General features: G+C 40.3%; 1 protein-coding gene across 3 annotated transcripts in view; it reads right to left on the reverse strand.

Moving 5' to 3' along the window:
* Window positions 1–6,406: 6,406 nt before the first annotated feature.
* The window catches only part of LOC127131884 (pentatricopeptide repeat-containing protein At1g62930, chloroplastic), a 95,970-nt gene continuing 90,056 nt past the window's right edge, over window positions 6,407–12,320 (reverse strand). For 2 of the 3 annotated variants that reach the window (XR_007806527.1, XR_007806529.1), the window contains exon 3: window positions 6,413–6,577. The gene's annotated coding sequence lies outside the window, so the exon portion shown is untranslated. Of the gene's footprint in view, window positions 6,578–12,320 lie in introns of all 3 variants that reach the window. The other variant, XM_051060785.1, reaches the window with a different exon arrangement.

Consider the following 12,320-nt stretch of genomic DNA (forward strand, 5'->3'; position numbering starts at 1 on the left):
AGTTGGAACTCGATGAGATCACGGGTTTCACGTTGCCATTAGGATAGATTTTTCCTTTTGTGCGCAATTACCTCTTTTCAGGAGTTGCTTCCTTTGTATTGCTCAATTTGAGCCATACTTTCCCAATCAATAAAATGCATATTCAGTCAAATAATTTTGTTTTTTGTTTTTCATTACTGCTTTGATTGCAAAAACATCTGATTATTTTGATAAAGGATTTTTGCATTTTAAGACATACAGGTCCCTTCCAATGCATGTTTATAAGATTGAAAGCTTGAAATCTTATTTGGAAGGTTGAGTGACCCAAGTGTTGAAATCTTGACACGCCTGGGGCACGATTTTATCTGACGATCTGTTTTGCAGGTACTGTTAGGTATTTTCACTCACTTGCAGGATGTGATGTGGAAGCTGTTGAAAAACAAATCCCCATGGGAGTCCGATTAGGGACGGCTGGATACAGAAAGATGACGAAATGACGTTGAGGCGTACGACGATCCTTGATGATAATCAAGAAGACTCTTCAAAGTCGGAAGATTGGAAAGTTTGTAGAAATTCCCCGCAGAGTCCAATCAGGGACAAGCAAGTTGGAAAATGGTGAAGAGACGACGAGGGACGTCCGACGGCCTTTGGAATTAATCAAGAAGACTCTTCAAAGTCGGAAGATTGAAAAAGTATGTATAAATCCCAGGAGTACGTTTCTCGTCAAGCGCGGAGCGATTGGGAGTACAAGATGATGGAGCAGAAAAGGTCCAGACGAGTCTGGGAATTCTCAAAAGTGGAAAGCCAGTACGAGATTGGGAGGTGGATACCATGGTTCGGCGAGTCGACGGGTGTTCTGTACCAATTTTTCTCATTTTCCCAGCGAGGTCCCTAAGCAGAGTTATGAGGACCAACTCCCCTGCAGATCCAAGGTCTGTGACTTCCCCAGCCGAGTCAGGATGGTTATCCCCGGCAGGTAAAATGGTGTTTCCTCAGCAGCCAGGCCAGAAGGTTGCTATTCCCCGAGTGGAGCGGGTTTCAATGAAATATATCTCCAGCAAGGTTCATCCTACCGGTGGATTGAACGAGTTTCCGTAGCAGACGGATATCTGCATCCCTAGCTGAGTTGGTTCTACCTATGGGTTGCATGGGTTGTCCCCAGCGGAGTGGCATTCGTTTCCCTAGCAGGGTCAGGATGGTTATCCCCGGCAGGTGTCAGATCGATGCTTCCCCAGTGAAGTCGCCAGTTCTGGAGGTTGCTGTTTCCCAACGGAGCTCTCTGTAAGCTTCCCCAGTAAAGTCGTCAGGTATCTGTGAGGGTTTCCCGAAGCAGAGTCGGGATTGATATCCCTAGCGAGTCAAAGACTGTTGTATCCCCACAGAGTGTTGGTGGTGCTTATCCCCAGCAGTTTCTCGAGCGGATTGGGTGCAAAGGAGGTTCTTCCCCAGCAAGGGTTACCTTTTCCCAGCAGCACTGCTTATTCCCTAGCATGGTGGAGATCGGAGACTGACGAGTTCCTCAGCAGAGTGTCTCGTGCTCCTCAGCAGAGTCCCTTGAGGGGGATACCTTTTTATACATTCATCATGAAAAAATAGCATAGCATGTTGCATAGAAAAATAATAAGGCGCGTAGCATTTCCGTGACTATGGAGCATTACGCAGAAAAAATCAATCATGTATCATATTGCAAGTATAAGTTAGTCTCAAGCCGTGGTTACCGTTTGAGAAGTGGTTTTTGCCAGACAGGGAAGGTGTTGCTCTGAGGAGTTTAGCCTCATGATTTGATCAAGGGTATTTCCCCAGTAGTGCGGTACTGAAGGAGGTTTCTATTAAGTATCAGCGACTCAAGCCGTGGTTACCGCTTGAAGTTTTTGTTTCGCGTAAGTTGTGGGTGTTACTCTGAGGAGTTTAGCATCAAAACGTCAGATCAGCAATGTTCTCCAGTAGTGCGATACTGGATGAGTTGTTTCCGTCGAGCGGAGATGGAAGTGAAATCAAGGATGTTACGCGATCAGCGCGATTTCGGGGTTCAAACGGAGAAAAGGAAGTGTTGAGGCATTTTTTGGGGTTCAAATAGAGATTGGAGTTGAAGATTGTATCCGGGATGAGGTCCTTAGGATTGTCTTCTGTTCATGTGTCACCTTAGACTCTGGCTGAGGCCAATGGAGGTCGTTATAGGTGTCTTCGGATGAAGAGATGCACATGCTACCTTCCTTTTGTGAAGGTGTACCCTCTGACATGTCGCCCTCAGAGTGGTTTGGTGTTATTTCCGACATTGCCAACGGAATTATCACGAGAGATTGGAGATCGGGGTTCAAACGGAGAAAAGAAGATGTTGAGGCATTTTCTGGAGACGGGGTTCAAATGGAGAAAAGGAGACACGAGGTGTTTTCTGGAGATGGGGTTCACATTGGCGATCGCGAGTTATCGTCAGGCGACTGGGGTTCAAACTGGAGAATGGGGTTCATTATTTGGCAAACAGGAGAGTGGGGTTCAAATGCGGTGATCTGAGGATCATTTGCGCATAGAAAATTTCGGGGTTCAAGAAAAGCAAAAAAAAAGAGAAGAGAGAATAATAATCCCGAGCGGATGAGTGGTGTTCAGGCCATGGTTATCCCTGCGTTACCATTTATTTTGGTATCCAGGTCGACAGTTCTGATTCGGTGATCATGCCGACTTTCTCCGTACCAGACGGATTCTTCTTCCAGAGATTGTTTCTTCGCCGATTCTGATAGGCGTTGTTAATTATATCCCATCAGAGTGCAAATTGTTCGTCTGTTCTTGGTATTCAATCACTCTTCATCCTGATCATCTGAAAGCCGAGGTTGTTCATATCGACAGGTTCACAGTGGATTGAATAGGGGCAGCTGTAACACCTCAAAATTTGCCCTCCTCTCTTGGGACTAGCTTAACATATTACATATCATTTTTAGGTCATTAGGCATTGCATATTGCATATCATGTGGTTACATTGTGCAAGTCATCCTCCTAAGTCTTGATCAGAAGATGAAGAGGTTATGTGCAAGTTAGGGTTTCATTGGACTGGTCATCAATCATCTGAGGATGTGGTGGTCCAAATTAGGGTTTTGTGATTCTCAAGGAGATTGGTCTTCATCTTGTTTGAAAGGATACATCACCATCATCATGGTTTGTCATCATCAAGTGTTGAAGCATATTCCTTGAGATTAGGGTTTTGACCACTGGTCAACCCTAATCAGGTGCATTGGGCCAATCAGGGCATGGCAAGGAGATGGGGTCTATGATGGATATGGGGATCATCATGTGATTATATTGAGCTTATTGAGGCTAGGGTTTCACCCTTGAGCCATTTCATCAGAGGATTGTGGCTCAGATTGATCAGTGCATTGCCAAATTCATCTATTAGTTGAAAAAGTCAACTGTGGTCAACTGTGCTTGATTTTATGGATTTGGAGGTAGGAATTGAGTTGGATACACTTCATTCATGTTGAAACAAGTGTTATTTGACATGTCAAAGCTCAAGAATGAAGAAAATAAAGTCAGAACAAAAATTGCCAAAAATAGAAAGTGACTTGTAATGGAAGTTTCCAAAAATGGAAAGTTTTTCACCACAAAATTACATGTCCAAGAAAGCTTCAAATGAAAATTTTTCAACATGAAAGTTGTAGATCTTGTTCTCACCTTTCCAAAAAGCCCAAGAACTTGAAATTCCCATGTATGGTTGGCAAGTTATGGTCCATTCAATTTCAAAAAAGACCTATAATCAAAGGGGCATAACTTTCACATGGAATGTCCAAAATGAGTGATCTTTTTAAGAGCAAACTCCATTTCACATGTAATTTCATGGTGCATAATCAAAATTCATCAAAAATGGTCAATGCAAAAGGTCAATTTTCAAGTGTACTAATTAAAATCCAAGGGCAAAATGGTCCAACTTGCAAAATAATTGGAATTTTGGAATGGGGGTTTTTGCAACACATCACAAATGCCATTTAGAAGATGTTTGAGCTGTCATGAGCTGTCATGGTTCAATAGTTGGCAAGGGCATTTTGGAGCTTTCATTGAAATTTGACATTATGCTAATTATTTCATTTTTGGCTAATTGGTGATTAACAAAGTGATTAAGGGATAGTATAAGATGTTAATTGTAACAGATTGCAAATCATAATCACAATTCACAAGGTTTGTAACTAACTTTCCCTCCAAATCCACAAAAACTCTTCAATCTTCATCAAACTTTTTTGATCCAAACTCTTTCAATTCTCAACCAAATTGAGAAATTCTTGTTGATTCGTGTTCCACATACCTTCCTCTCCGACTGTTTTGGTGAATTGTTGCAAGAATCTTCAAGAACAAGGACTGTTGCAAGTGAGCATGACAATGGCATTTTGAGATTTCTTTCACTTGGATCAACCTCGAGCTAACCTAACTTCTCCATTCACCTTCCTATACCTTGGCACGCATCTGTTTTGAAGAATTACATCAAGAAACATCAAATTCAACAGCTGCTTCATTTCAGGTACATTAAGTTGCTTACAGTTCTTTAAGAACTTGCTTGCTGCTGCTTGGTTTTCAAACCAATTGAGGTAGGACTTCTATTCTTCATGTAGTCTGGAAGACCTGGCCTGTTACTTGGCCAGGCAAATGTCTGAAGTCCTCCTTAAGAGGCGATGTTTGTGGTTGTTTACATTTGTGCCCAAGCAGGTAAAGTCCTTGATTAAGGAAATTGGCGGAAGCCAAGGGATATGCAATCTATCCCCCGCTATTCTGTTGAGTCGTCCCTCTGCTCACACGGCTGTGTGTTGACGCATTGGGGCACAAACCCAAGATCTTGTACTTTGTACAGTTGAGTCAGAGTCTTTGAGCGTAGAAGGGTTCCATCTTTCTGAACCCACGCTCCTTTGTCTGAAGCTCTCCCTGGCCAGGGATAAGAGCTGTGAAGTCTAATCTTCACTCACCTTTCATCTGCTTCACCTTAGCCTCTCAATGGCAAGGTTAAGAGCGAATACTACCCTTGTACAGATGACTTGCCTCGGCAGTCAAACCCATTGTTTGAGCCCACTTGATTGGCTATAGTGTGTGCTTTGTGAATATTTGTGTGACATGTTTGTTTTGATTGATTGATGCTTGCATGCTTGTTTTCCTGGATAGGATTAGCTTGCAGTTGTGCAAGTAGGTAGAAACCTGAACATAAGGCAATGATGCATGATGACACTAGGCTCGAGTACAGCTCCCTGGTAGTGCGTCTCCCATTTGTCTCTGGTTAGAGTTTCTTTCCCTTTCAGGGGAACTACATCGCCCTGATCCTCGTTCCAGACGAGGTATGTAGGCAGGAGGTCGTGCGAGACCTCTCCGGGCACTTTTTTTTTCTTTTTGTGTGTGTTGTTTGACAATTGCTAGGCTCGAGTTCCTGACTCCTTAGCAAGTTGTTGTTTGTTTGTGCTTGTTGTGTGCTCGGAAGCCGGTGTAAGTCCATCAAGTGGCATCTGGGTTCCAGTGTTGGGTTTTTGGTTCGGAAGCTGACGTAATTCCATCGAGTGGTTGTCGGGTTCCAGGTTTGCCTGTTTGTGTGCGTGTGTTGTTTGGCGTGCGTAAGCCGAACTACAGTAGCTCTGATTCTCGTTCCAGACGAGATATGTAGGCATGGGATGCGATGTCCTAGCGAGCTCCCTTCTCTTAACCCCACATGCGTTCCCTGTGTGTGTGTGATGTTTTAGCAACCTTGTCTTTCTTTTAGAACGTGGATCCCGTCGAGTACGACGGACGTGAGGGGTGCTAATACCTTTCCCTTGCGTAACCGACTCCCTTACCCTTTCTCTTTGGTCGCGAGACCATGTTCTTTCCAGGTTTCTCTGAGCGTTTCCTTTCCCTATCTTGGGATAAATAACGCGCAGTGGCGGCTCTGTGTTGTTTTTGTTTTAGCCCGCCGGTTGTTTTTTCGCAGGATGCGACAAATACTTCTTATTTTTTCCCCTTCTGGTATTTTCCCATCTAACCAACGAACCAACTCCCTCTTCAGTTGATCGAACGTGGTGATGTTCCAAAACAGCATTAGCATTTGAGGTTTGTCTCTCGTATAAATCATCTTTCCGTATCGGCGACGAACACCAAACATGATTGTCAAATGATTATATGAGATGTGGAACAATTAGTCACACAATACATCTATTTATAAGTCAAAAAATGCATTTTAGGAGGAGTCTCCAATTGAATTGGCGACTCCTCTTAAAACCTACACAGGGGCGTCAATTGGATTGGCTAGGGCAATCCAATTGACTCCTCTTAAAACCTGCCCTAGCCAATCCAATTGGCTCCTCCATTCAAGGTTTAAGAGGAATCTCTAATTCAATTGGCGACTCCTCCTAAAAGTGGGGTATTTTGGGATTTTTTTTGAAACCAGGGGTATTTTGGGAATTTCCTTGAAAAAGTGGGTTTTTTTGTAAAAAAACCCTCTAAGGCACTCCTTAAACTTACAGTAACCAAACACTTTTTTCAATTGTTATTGCCTACTAAAGTCATCGGAACAAAACAGTGCTCAAAGTGTCCTTGATTGGTCAAGTAGAGGTTCAAACACGCAGCACAACACCAGTATCCATCAAACATGAGGTGATAGCTCAACCTATCAAAGACATAGCCAACTGTTAGTTTGTTATTTATGTTATCGCAGTTAAAAATCTCTTGGTAAATTAGTTTGGCTAGTGATAGCTCAACCTACCATCTATAAAATATGACTGATGCACAATTTATCAGATTGAGGATAAAACATTTCAGAATCTTTAATTTTCTCCTCTTTTCTAACACTCTCTCTACTCTCAAACTTTTATAGAGAATAATGTCTAATCATATAAAACTGATTTTGTATATGAAAAGTGTAGAACTTATGCATTCTTAATATGATGGGCTAAACAAGTATTTGACATTCATACATATCAAAAAATCATAAACAAATATGGTCTACCTTTGTCAATATCTAACTCATAAGAACCATAAGTTTCCCCTAATACCCCTCTAAATTATGGTTCTCAATGACAACTTACAATATTAGAACCATTCATGAAATTTTTATTAGAATATGATTTCACCAAATCATATTCAAGAAGTGTAAGTAAGATGACATACTGGCAATGTATATCATCACAGTAAGTAACAAGTTTTGATGCACTTCCTCAACCAATTAGAGCAATCCTAGAAAATGTTTATCAGCTTGTGCTGATTTGGTTCGCTCTGCTGTCGTGTAATAAACCTTGTATAGTATATTAACTTATTTAGTGTCCAAAGCTGTGATGAATGTATGTTAGCCTTCATAGATAATTCATGTTCTTTTATTATCTCTCTTCCACCTTCCTTAGAGGCAAGGTTCAAAACAGTATACATCATTGTGATTGCAGTATAGCAATGACATTCAGAAGATTAGAGCAACAGCTCAAAACCAGACGCCTCGAATGAAGGCCTACGTAAGCAAACTTGTAACCATATTTTATGGCTTCCATACATTGGTGTATGTGTTCCACAAGACTAATAAATTCATCCTCTTGGTCTCGATAAGTATTGATTCACTGAAATAAATATAAAGCATCAAGATATTTTCTATTGCTAAAGGTCTTGGCTAGAGGTGTAATACGGTTAGTACAAACACAGCCCAACACTTCTAAGACAACAATATAAACTCTACGAAAAAGGCTTCATTTCGTGCAGTAAGAAGTTTATGCTGTATGACTTTATATGGATTTGATAACTATGTGGTAATACATAAGAAGCATGCATTTAAATACTCGCTGAATGTGAACTTAATTTTGTTATTAACATCACACCCAAAAGAGATCAAACAAACACAAAGTGAGGCAAAGTGAAGTGACAGAGCTATGTGATTATGTGGACAATATAACTCCACACTTCCTACAATAATACAATTATCAAAATATCTTGGAACTAATGGTTCATATTTTCTTGACTTTGTCGGCATAGCTTTTGGAAAAATAAATGTAGGCCCTTATCGTAAAAAATTGGTAAAAGCTCTTATATTTTATTCGTCAGCTTTAACTGGTTCATATAGTGAAGATACAATTATTATAATTTATTTTTTCCTTAATTGAGAATAAAGAAAAATAAAGATAGTATTAAAGACAATAATAAAATCGGAAATAATATATTTTCCAAGACCCCCCTCAAGTTGGTGCATAGATGTCTATCATGTCCAACTAGTCTATCAAATACTCATAAGTAGGCCTTGCCAAACTTTTGGTCAGGACATCCGCAGTATGTTGACTTGAAGTCACGAAGGGTAGACATATGTGTAGCGGTGTATTCATCACTTTAGATTTATTGACTAAATCAAAAGCAAAGCATACAAAGATAGAGTCGCCACCGCACTTTTATTTATCCAAAGGAATGACTAAAAAGCGAACAAAAGCCTAAGAAATTTTACACGAGAAAACTAATGAAAAGGTCAGAGATCTGGGTAAGGGGGTAATTATACAAAGGGAAGGTGTTAGGCACCCAATGCATCCTAGGTACTCCTAGGGAACCCTTTTCACAACTTTTTGTAAAAAGATATTGTTTATAAAATATTTATTGTGCAAACATGAGGGAAGTGATGAGAAAAGAATATACAAATTTTATTATTTTTGTGTTTGAACGGATGAACCCGTTGCCTACGTACCTTTCATGAAAGATAAGGATCAAAACGCCGTAGTTCGGCTAAAAGATTTCCAAAAAAGTGAATGGATTGATTTTAAACAAAAGCCTTTAAGGTCTTTCATTATCCACGGGAGAAAACTCAACCGATACAAGTATCCACCATGTGAGAAAAACTTCAACTTGCTAGTGAGGGACCATGCCCTATAATAAGCAAGGAAGTCTTACAATTCAATCACTAAGGATACGGTGAGATTCACATCAACCACTAAGATAATTGAGATCTATGGCTAATGCATGAAAACTTATCAAGAAGTGGACAAAGGCCACAAAAAGCAATTGAGTGAGTGAAATTAACCATTTGGAATTATTCACAAAGTATGGTCAAAGTTGACATTAAGTTAAATTCAAAAAGAAGTATTGTGACAATGAAGTTTTAAAAAAATCAGAGGCTTAAGGCCTAGGTTTCTAGTTTTGAAAACAGATGAAAATGTTTGCACAACAGTTTTCTGGTTTGGGTTAACATGCAAATGGAGGCACTACGCCAAAAACTGGAATAGACAGCGCCCCTTAGAGGGCGCTTTATTACAAAAGCGCACTCTAAAGTGAAGAGAAAAAATAAGGAGCATACTATTGGAATAGACAGCGCACTTTAGAGGGCACTTTTGTAACAAAGCGCACTCTAAAGTGAAGCAAAAAAATAATGAGGAAATGGAGGGAAAACAATAGAGGACGCTTTAGTGAAAGCGCCCTCTAAGGTTACCCTTAGAGGGCGCTTTTAAAAAAGCGCTCTCTAAGTCCATGTACATTTCCAGTTTAGAAGGCGCTTTTGGAAAGCCTTAGAGAGCGCTTTCAGAAGCGCCCTCTTAGGCCCCCTTTAGAGGGCGCTTTTTTTACAAAAGAGCCCTCTAAGGTCCCCTTTAGTAAACATTAAAATTATAACATATACTGCATGTCTCTTTATTTTCCCTCTCTATAAGCTATTTCGTTTACGTAACTGGGTTTACTCTCTACTGCGATTACTCTCGTCCTCCGTTCGTTCTCCCTCCCTCACCGTCATCGTCGCCGTCGCCTTTTTCTGCTGCTGCATTCACGTTCACTGAGTTATCTGCGTCCACCGTCACTGTTCACTTTCTTCTCCATCGTTACCGTCACCTTGAAGGTATTTCTCTTCTCCATCGTTACCGTTCACTTTCTTCATGTGTTTGATTAGGGCATTTTCTAAACTTAGTTTTACATTTTGTGCATTATGTTGATTAATGTTGTTTAGGGCAAACTGAGTTTTTTATTTCTGATTGAAAACTGATATCATTTGAAGTGTGTTTGAGCTTGTGCTTGGAAGTTTGATGATTATGGATGCAAGTTTGTTCATGTTCCAAACACCATAAGTTTGCATTGGTCTTTTGCATGCAGTAGGTGTGTGTGAGTTTGTATTCAATAATGATAAAAAAAAGAGTTTAGATTGTTGTAACATGAGAGAAATGGAAGGTATATGAATGTGTTCACGTATTGAATCATTGTCTTACTTGGGTCTTATTGAATCATTTCTATATTACAGATAAAATGGCTAACCAAGACGATACCCATGACGCGAATGGATCACGTAACAATGTTGAAAAAGAAATCAAACGAGGATTGACTGTTATGAAGTCAATCATTCGTGCAAGAGACAAGGGTGTAAAATTTGAAGTACATTGGAGTGCTGAAGACCAACTAATTGAGGATGGGTATCTACCTAAATTTACTTTTGTAGTGGTCCAAAAGAGACATCACACCCGTCTCTTTCCTGTCAACCCCAAAGAGACCGATAGAAGTGGAAATATTATGCCAGGTTTTTTCAATATATTTCTCAACGCAGCTGGTATATATTATCATTTGAATTTATCACTTTTTGCTGATTTTGTTGTTCTAAATTGTCAAAGGAACCGTGGTAGACACCAGCATTTGTCACCCTAGGGAATTTGATTTTTACCTTAACAGCCATGCAGGAATTCAGGTAATATTAGCTATGTCATTTAACTTTATGCCATTGTTTACTATTTGTTGCTCAATCGCCTTTTGACAGTTCTGTGTTATTTGCATTTGGACGTGTTCTTTTTGCAGGGGACTAGTCGACCAACGCATTATCATGTGTTGTATGATGAAAATAAATTCACTGCAGACCAGCTACAGAGTTTGACCAATAACTTGTGCTACACGTAATGATATGATTTGCTTTTTTAATCTTAATTAATGTTTTCTAAACTTGTACTGTTTTCATTTAATTTTAGAAGCCTTCTGATACTATTTTTTTCCATTCAGTTATGCGAGGTGTACTCGATCTGTCTCAATAGGTTTGTTACTCGATTCCCTTTGCTGGTTTTTGTTTTAGGCTATACAAAACTTTAGTTTAACAAAAATGTTATCTTGTATGCAGTTCCTCCTGTCTATTATGCACACTTGCTAGCTTTCCGCGCTAGATACTACATAAGTGAAGTTGAAAATTCTGATTCTAGTTCTGCAAGTGGAAATAGGAGTGCCACCAACTTTGTGTCGACTCTGCCATCTATCTTGGAAAACGTCAAAGAAGTAATGTTTTACTGTTGATCTTGATTTGTCGTACAAGCTTCGAGGATAGATTTGGGAGTTAGGATATTCACCATGCCTTTTTTGGATATACTACTTATGCTGCCATCTGTTTTTTTGGTTGAGCCTTATTTTGTATGGATGTGCGATAGAACTATTAGACAGCTTTTGGATATACAGAACATGTTTGCCACCATGGGTGGATGGGCGTTATTTTGTTTAGTATTGGTTAGAACTACTAGACAGCTTTTGGATACAGTGGTCACTGGGTGTTGGTTGCTATGGATCTTTCGAGACTAATAGTATATTATCTCGATTCGTTATCGGGTGATTGGAGTAAATATCCGAGTATGAAGAAGACGGTTGACGCGTAAGTGAAATTCCCCTAAATATTCGTGTGTTGATCAAAGAATCATATAGCTAGGTTGTATATTGTTGTACATATATGTATGGAATGTTGTTGTTGTATGCTGTTGTTGTATATATGTTGTATATTGTTGTTGTACTTTTACTAAATCATGAATATGTTGTTGTATATTGTTGATTGTTAGATGCCCAAAAGTGTTTATTTGAGCTATCATATGTGGGCATCTTTCACTCTTTTGCCCTGCTAAAATTGTCAAAATCACATTTATTTTACATGGAATGCGTACATTGATAAACAAGCTTGGTGCCTTTGATGTGTTTGTTATTGTGCAGGAAAGGCATGAATTAATTGATAATAAAGACACAAGAGAATTGGCAAAGGAACCAAAGCAAAGGAGCATTTCATCTGCCAGCTCGCTAGGCGAGGATGTGGCGAAGCAAAACCTTCGCTAGGCGAGCTCCTGGCGAAAGGCTCCAGTAAATTGGTTAATTAATTCGCTAGGCGAACTGAAGGCGAAGTGGCAGCGAATTCAGTCTGTTTTGGTGAAAAGAGCAGCCAGCACTAGCTCGCTAGGCGAGGCTCTAGCGAGTCCCCAGCGAGCATTCCAGTAGCAAAACCTCTCAACCTCGCTGGGGCGAAGGTTGAAGCGAGTTCTTCGCTAGGCGAAGGTCTGTTCGCTAGGCGAACATGACAGTTCCACAGGCCCAGTTTTCTCTGGGCGCAGGGGCATTTTGTGCCCATTTTTGGCCTTCGCTAGGCGAGCCATTCTGCTCGCCTAGCGAACGTGACAGTTCTG

Source organism: Lathyrus oleraceus, chromosome 1 (assembly GCF_024323335.1).
Source record: "Lathyrus oleraceus cultivar Zhongwan6 chromosome 1, CAAS_Psat_ZW6_1.0, whole genome shotgun sequence".
NCBI classification, from domain to species: Eukaryota; Viridiplantae; Streptophyta; class Magnoliopsida; order Fabales; family Fabaceae; genus Lathyrus; species Lathyrus oleraceus.